This window comes from Pyrgilauda ruficollis, unplaced genomic scaffold, assembly GCF_017590135.1.
Source record: "Pyrgilauda ruficollis isolate IOZ18807 unplaced genomic scaffold, ASM1759013v1 scaffold30, whole genome shotgun sequence".
Classification (NCBI taxonomy): Eukaryota; Metazoa; Chordata; class Aves; order Passeriformes; family Passeridae; genus Pyrgilauda; species Pyrgilauda ruficollis.
Genome location: NW_024524378.1, coordinates 3,853,799 through 3,864,295, shown reverse-complemented (window position 1 = coordinate 3,864,295; position 10,497 = coordinate 3,853,799).

Here is a 10,497-nt window from a genome sequence, read left to right as displayed (position 1 = left end):
GCCATCGCCCGCTGGCTCTCCTGAGCTCTGTGGTTTGGGGTGGTTTTTTTCCTCATCTCCCTCTCGGCAGCAGATGCGCCAGGAGCCCGCAGCGGCGGGGCCGAGGGACAGCACCCGGAGCCCGAGCCCGAGCCGAAGGCGCCCGGCACGCTGGGAAGGAGTTTTCTGATGGAAGTTGCTGTTGGCATAAATTGCCGCTAAATTTCTGAATGTCACTGTTAGCGGTGTTGAGCGTCATTGCTGAGAAATTCTTGTTTCTGTCATGGTGGTTCGGGGAGTTTGGGACTCTCTATCCCCCTGTTCCTCGAAGAATTCATCTCATTCAGTAAAATGAAGTAAATCCAACTGTTTCCTAAGCCAAGTGATGTGATAAAAGCCTACCTGTCTTAATTTATACTTTTCCTTTGCACCTCAGTTGCTTTGGGGGAGTGTGAAACTTCATAGCCAGGATGGACGTCTGGCGTGGGAACTAGGAGTCTCTGATTTCTTACTGTTCTCATTTCTGACGCCTTTTACTAGTTTTTAGTAAATTACAAACAAAATAACTGTGTTAATTCAGCATTGTTTGAATGCTTTTTATTTGAGCAGTGTTCTTGTCTGTTGATACACATGTTATAGAAACAGATCTTGGCAGTGACTGTGGGAAGAAGTAATTATTAGGGATCATGCATTATAACTGGGTTTTGGGCTTTTTTTTTTTTTTTAAGTGTTAAACTTACATAATCAAGAATGCAAAAGCTATAAAGACCAAAACTGAGACCAGTCTTGCAGACTGAAGTTGCCCTACAGTCTCCTCTGCATTTCCATTTTAATGGCATCTACATGTACATGGTTACATATCCAGTGTCCTGCAGGACTGCACCCTCCCTGAAGTGCAAATGTATGTGAAGGGAGTGAAAGTTAACGGATGATAGGATGAGAAAGCATTTAATTTGAATTCAAGAGTTGGGATTCAGGAGTTGGGTTTTACTCCAACTATGCTGAGGTTAAACTTTATGTGCTATTAGGCAAAAACTAGAACGTCCATGTTTTCCAGCTTCCCATTCCTTTTAAGGTGCAAATTGTTGATATGGTTTGGTTTTTTTCTCTGCAGTTGCTTCTCTGGCAGAATGGGAGCTTGAAAGGATTCACTGATAATTTTCTTTAACGTTGATTTTCAGTTCAACATTTTGTATAATAATTAATGGTAAGAAGCTGTGCAGCAATACAGGGTTGATCTTAGGGTAGATTTGTGTCAATATTGAGCAAAATAGCTAGGCATCAAATGCTGCCTGATGCTATCAGTAACAGTTTTTGTGTGTTTGTGTGTGTGTGTTCAGTAAACAGGAATTTTAAACTCCATCATGAGGGAGGAAACCCAGAAGGAAGAAAACCTGCAACTTTATGAACTGGTTTGTTAATGAAAAGAAAGTGAAATACTAGGCTTTTTGTCCCACTAAGTTTGCAAAGACCTTACAGCGGTGTAGAAAATTAATGGATTTATTACTTGCTACTTACATTTTTATGCCTGCAGTAAATGTAGAAAATATTAACAGTAATGTAGACTGTGAAGAAGATGGTGGACAAAGGGCTCCTTATTTCTGTGATACTGTATGTACCATCTGTGCCAGGTTTTAGAAGAGACTGTTCATTACTGAATGCAATCACACAGCCAGACACACAATCAGACAGTATGCTGTCAGCCTGTTTCTCTGTTGCAACCTTACTCTGTAATTACCAATATCATAAAGGTTGCAGTCTGGCATTTTCCGTGTTTTCCCAAGATCCCTAAATCAGGTTCCTCATGTTTATCCAAGGTGCTATTGGCTTCACCTGGACTCCAGAACACCCCAGAGATCTTTGCAAAATGCTCTTGGCAGATGGTATAACATAGTTTAGGCAAGGTTTCTTTATTGCTTCAGCCTATAAGATGGGTTTCCAGAGACCACGGTGTAGGCATAAAATGAAATCAGCTTGTGAAAAAGAATAGATCTATGTTATCAGCAAAAGCAGATTTATCCCTTTACATGAGGGCTAAGGACAAATTCTAATGGAAATGCTCCTTTTGAAAATGGGGAGTGTGCTAGAGCACAGGGAGTTTGGTATCTCTGGCTTTTAAAGCCTATGGCAAGAATGTGTGAACTAGTGAGTCCCATCCTTGTCCAGGCTAGCAGTGTTTTGTCAACAGTACTTTACAGTGCAGTACGTTGTCATGCCTGCTTTGCCAGCATCATTGCTGACTCGTGGAAAAGCAGGCAATGCCCACATCTTCCACAGCTCCAGCCACACAAGCAGGTTAACAGGGTGTGTCAGCAGCCGCAGAAGTGCTGTGCTGCAGCAGTTTTTGTTTCTCTGTGACTCTGGCAGGTTATGAAACCATTCATGGGCAACCTTCCTGAGTACTCGGTTTTTGTGTCAGCAGTTGCAATGTGTCTGTGGAAAAGACAAGGAGTCCCTCAGGTTCAGAGCTGAGTTTGGTCTGCAGCACATGAAAATGATCTGCTGTGTCTGTGCTTCCAAAAGGCTGAGAGAGCAGAGCAGATGGCTGTTGGATCGTACCAAAGGACCTGAGGGGAACCTGCTGTGGAAGTGCCAGCACCAGCTGCAGCCACTACATTTACCTGTCAGTGCTGGGAAGGTACTCCATGACAGAGTCCCATACGAGGCCTTTCACAGCGAGGGATAGCTTTCCTTTGCATAGAGCATTTGACTGGAGCAGTGTGTGTGTATGGGCAGCTGTGCATAGATGTAGTTTGGATTGCGCAATCAGGTTCTTCCTTATTTCTCTCTCTCTTCTCATATTTCCTGTTCTTTTCTGGTTATTTTGTTTGTGATACCACCTCATCCAGTCCTGTTTGCAGCAGAAGTGGCAGTTATGGATAGCTCATTCTTATATCCTGTCTGACCATGCTGGGCTGAGAGCCTTGGGGTGGTTGTGCAAGGACATACCAAACCTAAGGGTATTATTAAAGCCTTTATTTAATGTAAAATAAAATGTTATTTTACGTAAAATAAAAGCAGAATGTTACAAAATGTGTGCAGCATGAAGGTGGACCAAACAAGGCAAAAAAAGGTGGATGAATGTCTCTATTTTAGAGTGCATCCCAGCGAAGAGTTCCTAGGTACCTATAGTCCTGCTTTTCTCAAAGGTTCCCTCCCCATAGTGTGATCCTTTGTCGTGGATGTTTCCTTTTCCTTTGTGGAGAAAGGATGGCTCCAAATACACCTGAAGGCTAGGCTGCTATTCAGTGGAATTTTGATTGGCTGGGAAGTTGGACAGAGAGAAACTAGTGCAATTTAACAAGGGCAGGCGTAGAGTCCTGCACCTGAGGAGGAATAACCCCAGGACAGGCTGGAGCTGATCTACTGGAGAGCAGCTCTGCAGGGAACTGGGAGTCTTAATAGATGCAAGCTGACCATGAGCCAGCAGCACCCTTGCAGCCAGGAGGACAAATAATATCCTGGTGCATTGGGATAAGTGTGGCCAGCAGATCAGCAGAGGTGATCCTCCCCCTCTACTGGGCCCTAGTGAGGCCACACCTGGAGTACTGTGTTCAGTTCTGGTCTCCAAAGTTCAGGAAAAAGAAGGAGTGACTGGGGACAGTACATTGGATGTCCACAAAGATAATTACGGCTTTGGAGCATCTCTCAGATGAGGAGAGACTTCAGGAGCTGGGCCTGTTTCATCTAGAAAGGAGAAGACTGAGAAGGGATCTCATTAACATATAGAAGTATCCCAAAAGTGGGTGACAAGAGGGTGGTGCCAGACTCTTTCTAGTGTGCCCAGTGACAGGACAAGGAGCAGTGGCCATAAATTTAAACACACAAAGTTACACTTTGACTTTTTTACACTGGGGGTGGCAGAGCAAGCCCAGGAACAAGGGGGTTCCACTGGGGGTGGAACAAGCTGCCCAGGAAGGTTGTGAAATCTCCCTTTCTTGAAGACATTCACTCACTTGGACTTGTGCCTGTGTTACCTTCTCGAGGTGACTCTGCCTTGGCAGAAGGGGCTGGAATAGATGTTCTCTAGAGGTCATTTCCAACCCTAACAAGTGTGTGATTCTGTAAAATATAAATATAGGAAGGGGCTATAATCTGCAATTCAGGTGGGAATTACATCTGTATTCCTCACTAGGGCAAGATCCAGGTCCTGGAGCTTGCAGCAGGTCACACTGCCAGAGCTCTCATGGGTATACATGGTCCCCTGGTATGAGCTGTGCAGAGCCTGTTTCCTGCCTTCCTCCAGGTCAGCTTAGCATGGTTACTGAGGTATTCTGCCAGCAGCCATGCAGCCAATGCTCCTCGCTGTCTGATTGTCAGGAGAGACTGCTTTGCCCTCCTGCCTACTCATTCTCACGAGTTTCTCAGTGCACTAAGCTGTTTCCAGGGAATGCTGCTTACAGCAAGTCTGGCTCTGTGCCAGGCTTGGTTCTAGCTTCGTGGCAATGCCAAGATTATAGAATGCAGTACCCATGATACAGGAGAAGGCCTAAGGGAAAATGGAAGAACCTGATCCAGGAAAGGGCATCCAAGGTGAAAACAGATGCAAAGTGTGATGGGAAGAGAGCTGTCTATGGTGAGGCTCTGGAAAGGAGCGTGGTCCAAGCCTGGATTTGCAGAAGAGCAGCTGCAGCCAGGTGCTGTAAGCTCAGGAATCAAGGAGTGGAAAGTGACCTAAAAGGACCTGTGGGGTGGTCTGGGGAATTCTGATACAGGAAACTTCTGCTTGATCTGATAGAAAAGCAGTTAGCGAAAATGTTTGGCACAAATTTTGTTGGACACAGGGTTTATAAATCAGATTGGCACTTAGCTAACTAAAGATTTTTTAATGTGCTCCTTCAAGACCTTATGCCATCTTATAAGTACAGTCAAGACTGGTTTAAGAAAATGAGAAATAGTGGAATTTAGCTTTTTTTGAGTCATAGATTTGTTAATAGGTACAAAGCTTAACAGCTATTCTGAAAAATAAAAAGTCTTTAAGGAGTCAAGTGTAGAAATATCTTCTGAATGAGTAAGAAATTGAGACGTTTAGAAGGGAAAAGACTAAATTTGTATGGAACCCTTAGAGGATTAGAAGAGTGAGCTTATCGGTAAAAGCTTATGTGATACATAAAAAGAGGCTCTGTAGATACCAGCTAAGCTATGTGGTATGCAGAAAACTGCAACCAAAGGAAATATGAGGAGGGAGATTTCTTTATATTTGATCTTTGTGCAAAAAGCTTAAATGCTTGTAACTTTGTCGGGTTTGGATGCTGTACAGAGAAATCCTTTTGTTTGAATTGTAAACAGCTTGGGAGTTAAATGTAATTTCACTGGTAACTGAACACCAAGGCTGTGGAGACTTTAAACCACAGCTTACAAAATGCCCAGCTCTTGTGAACTGCACTGAAGCTGTACAGAGCAGTCTGGGAGAGTGTCATAAAAATCAAGGAAAGCAGAAAAAGCTGCTGGTGACAGCAAGGAAACTGCTGTGCTGACAACAAAGCAGTGGAGAAGACATCAAATTGCAGGAATATTAAGGGATTTAGTGACAGCTCTCAAGTACAGCCTACACTTTGATCAAGTAAATTACTTAGCTTAGCATGGAGTAAAGTTTAGGCATCCAAGATAAAGAGCAATAGTAAATGACGTGATAGTAATTTCTGGTCTTGTACGCAAAAGTTAAAGTATATAAAGTAAGTAAAAATGGTATCAAATTAGAACAGCATTTACATATTAGTTAGAAATATTTATTAGTGTGAGATACCCATTCCATTTATAAAGGAATTGATGACATGTAAGTTCAAGGCAGTGAAAAACTGTATTTCAAAGCTTTGTGGAGAGTCTTCTTTAAAAGTCTGATATATTGCCTGAGGGGATTAATTGCTGATGGACTCTAACAGAGCCTTTTAGAAAGAGTTGTGATGGTAAGACCATCTCAGCTAGGCAGAAGTTCATTTTAACACCATGCTGTTAACAGAGGCACATCCCAGAGCGATCACAGATTTTCTGTCCACCCAAAACAAGCCAGTATATTCTCTTGCTTCCAGCACTGCAGAAAGCTACAGAATTGACACTGAATGCTGCCAGTTCCTCCGCAGTTGGGTGGCAGTCACAGCTGAAGGGAGGCTTTGCTCCTCTGTTGCCACACATGACTGTTTATTTCTGGCCTTGCACACCTCTACCCCTAGTTGTTCCAGAAAGCTAATCATGGAGCTCTTCTGCAAACCAAACCAGTTAAAGCAGGTTTCTGTCCTTGTGTGGTGCTGCCCACCTTTAGCTTGGTACAAGCCCGAACCTGCCTGATCTCTCCGCAACGTGTCCCCAGCTGTGTTTCCACTTCCTCCATGCAGACTGGGGAGCTCATCCACCTGAAAACCCAGCAAAGCAAACAGAGTGTATTGGGCATAGCATGCAGGTTCAGTGTTAAACTCCTCTTTTGGATTTTTGTCATGTTTGAAGTTGTGTCCTAAGGAACTGGATGTCATATTGTGTCATGGGCTCAGAGTAAGGGTCAAGAACACTTGAAGGCTCCTAAGTATTGTCCATAAAGTCCTGTGTTGTGAAGCTGCGTCCTGTACTTCCTGTTGCTGCTCCAGTATAGCTTTACAAAAGAGTGTGAATGCCCTCAAGAAAAGAGCTTGTGCTCTTTGAATTTCTGAAGACAGTTACCTTGAAAGGAAGTAATAAACCCCAGGACTTCCCATAAACAATGTATTTGAAGAGGGCAATCTAAAAATCTAGGGTGGTTCAGCACTCCTGGCGAAAGCATTGGTGCAATGCCAGCCCCCCTTGGCATGCCTCTTACAGCCCCAGTCTCTGTGGAACTGTAGGCTTTATGGTTTTCCAAACTCTAGCCTTTCTTGAAACCAGTGGTAATTAGTTGCTTTTGGTTTTTCCCTTTCTGCCACACCCATATCTTGGGTTTTTATCTTCTATACTCCCTTAATTAAATTGTCACTTGTTCACCTTGTTGTTAATATAAATAATGCTAGGTTTTGTCTTGTGTGAAATATTTATAGAATTACAGAATCATAAAATCACAGAAGGGTTCAGTTTGGAAAAGACCTCTAAGGTCACTGAGTCTGACCATTAACGCAGCACCACCATGTTCAGCAAACCATGTCCCCAAGTGCCACATTTACATTTTCTTTAAAGGCTTCAGGGTGATAATTCCATCTGTTCCCTGGGTAGCTTGTTTCAATGCTTGACAACTTTTTGGGAAATAACATTTTCCTAATATCTAGTCCAAAACTCCCTGGTGTAACTGGAGACCATTCTCTCTTGTCTGATTGATTGTTACCTGGTAGAAGAGGCTACAGCCTCCTTTCAGGGAGTTGTAGAGGGCAAGAGTCCCCCCTGCGCCTCCTCTTCTCCAGGCTAAATAATCCCAGTTCTGCCAGCTGCCTCACAGGATTTCTGTTCAAGATTCTTCCCCAGTTCTGTTGCCCTTCTCTGGACACACTCCAGCACCTCAATATCTTTGTTTTAGGAAGGGGCTCAAAAGCGAGCACAGAATTCAAGGCGTGGCCTCATCAGTGCCGAGTACAGGGGGACAGTCACTGCCCTGGTCCTGCTGGCCAAACTGATACAGGCCAGAATTCTTTGGCCACCTGAGCACACAATGGCTCATCTTCAGCTAGCTGTTTACCAACACCTCCAGGTCCTTTCCTGCTGGGTCTCTTTCCAGCCACTCTGCCCCAGCCTGTAGCACTGCATAGTGCCCCTCATCCAAATTATCAGAAAAGGTATTAAACAGACTGGCCCAGCTGCTGAACCCTGGGGAGCAGTGGTAGTGACCAGCCACCAGCTGGATTTAACTCCATTCACCACCACCCTCTGGGCCTGGCCAGAGAGCTTTTCACCAGTTTTATCAAGCCAGATTTTATTCACTGAACAGCGCACTTTTGTGTGTCTTAATTGGTGCAGCAGGTTATTGGCCATTTCCCCTCAGGTTATGGAGGCTTCATTCTGCTCCCCATCTCTGTCTTCCGGTTTAGAGGACTGGATACCCTGAGGATAACTAGCCTTTACTACTAAAGAAGGCATTAAGTATCTCAGTCTGTTCCTCATTCTTTGCCACTGTGTTTCCCCTTACATAGAATAAAGATGGAGATACTCCCTGGCCCTCCTTTTGTTGATGATCTATTTTTAAAAACTTTTTTTTTGCTTTTTGTCCTTTTACTGACTTAATAGATTTCATACTAGTTAGGCTTTGGCCTTTCTAATTTTCTACCTGCATAACTTCATGATATTCTTGTAGTCTTCCTGAGTGGTCTGCCCTTTCTTCCAATAGCGATAAGAAATGTTTATGTCTCTCTGTTTTCTGCTATAGTCCTGATTAGAATACTGAATTTTCAAAGATGGACTTTTAATAATAATTTTGTACCACTTTATTTAGAAAAATTAGGATATTACAAGTGAGATTTAAGGACTACCCAGGAAGACATAACTGAAATAATAATTGGTGTTTTGTCCTTTTAGTACTTTTTGAAGATGAAAAGGAGCAGTGGGAAGAAAGGAGAATGTTAGCTGAAGAATTATGGGTTTAAAGTAGCACCGTGTTCTGTTCTCAAGTATTTATGGGAAACTTTTTGTCTGTAGTTATGATTAGTATTGTCAACAAATGTTTTATTGAGATATTTTGAAGTAACATCCACTGTTAAAAATGGCATCCTTCTGCTTGTATAAAAAAAAAATTGTTACATAGGTGCAGTAGAATGCTGTTCATTTGTTTTTTTACTAGTATTGTGAAGGCAATACCTTGATCCCCTTTTCTAAGAAAAACCCTGCATATATCTTCATGTCAATTAAATATATCTATACAATGGGGTTCTTGTTTGTCTTTTCTTTGCTTCAGAAAGTGTCAAACTGTGGGCTGCCTTCCTTTGTCACTTTTTTGAGTGTGAACACGTTGTTCCATGATAATTTTGAAAATAGTAGGCTAAGGATAGGAGCAGGAAAAAATCAGGATCTCATTCCCCACAGAAGCAAAAAATGTGCTCTCAGACAGGAGGCAATGTTTTCATGCTCATAAAAAAGCATATTTTGTATTCAAATAAATGCAGAGTGGAATTGTGTGCAGCAATTGCATCAGTCAAGTGGATGTTTTTCCCAAGTACCTTTAGGTGTTAATCATAAAATTGTTCCAAAAGTTACTATATTTTGTTTGAATATTGAAGACTGGCATTTTATCTTTATGTGTAATTATGACCCTCACAAAATATTCTAGACCAATAATACAGATTTCTATTATTACTATTCTCCTGAGCAGTAAGAGTAACAGTAACTCTTTAAAGAGGCTAAAATTTGATGACTTAAATAATTTTTCCTGGTTAGTCAAAGAAAATACTATTGATTGATACATGTGTTTTAATATTAAAGAGCTTGAAAAGTCTATTTAAAATTATTTTTGTCCTCATAAAAATGTATTCCTTATTTTGCTATATTGTCCTCGTTATTTTCTGCAATTGGCCCATGTTAATCTGACTTTTACTCCTAAGAATAATTGTGAAAAAAAAATTGCCAGTTTTCTCCTAATGACAATGTTTCTCTGGAATAAAATTAATGTCTTCTGAGACACTTAGCCTGAAGCACATTGAATCCAATACAGTAAGGATTTTCCTTCCAAATTCTACCTCTTTCTTCCTGTTTTTCTGCAAGTGAATGAGCAAGACACTTCTTTGAGAGTAAAAATCTTTATGTGAACCCCTCTATTAAAATTCTTTGCACCTTATGCTAAACCATTCTTCAGTGTGCAGTCTCAGGATGACCATGAACATGATAAATTCAGAATTCCAATTTTAAAATGTTGCCAGTTCACTATGAAGGCCTCTTGTTATTGCTCTTCAATCACAGTGTGCAAATGTCAAGTTTTGAAGCAAATGAACAGCCAGGGAAGCATGAAATGTGTGTTGTAGTTTCAGAAGGAGAGAGACTAGTTTTCATGAAACTGATGTGGCTCACATTCCCATACAGATTTGCTGTGGTTGGTTAGCACATACTGGGCAGGTCTCCAACCAGCCAGATTCTTGCATTAACATCAAGGCAAGGAGTGTTGTTGAAAATCACACGGAAGTTGGCTAGAACTGAATTCAACCAAATATGTGGGTCCAGGCTCTAGATGTAGCTGGAAAATCTGAACAAGAAGAGAGGGAGACAGATGAACACTGCTGTTCAGATATTAAAAGTGCATTGTGCACCATATTCATATTTGAAAAAAAACACCTGTCAGACTGGAATCAATGCATGTTTTGTATTGATGGTTTTTTTGCCTATCGTGTGCGTTAGACCAGTTAGACACTACATTAGGCACTCATAGACCCTGTTCAGCTGTCTTGCTTACAACTTGCAAATAGGGAGAGAAGAACTGGATTCTCAATACATACCTTGCAACATATCCTTGAACATTTGGATACTAATGACAAAGAGGTAGGGAGAAAGCTATTTTTATAGTAGGACCCTAAAGGAATAATTAGTTAAAATAGGTCATGTCATTCTTTCATTTAACTTTATTACTGCTTTTCCACACTGTAAGAG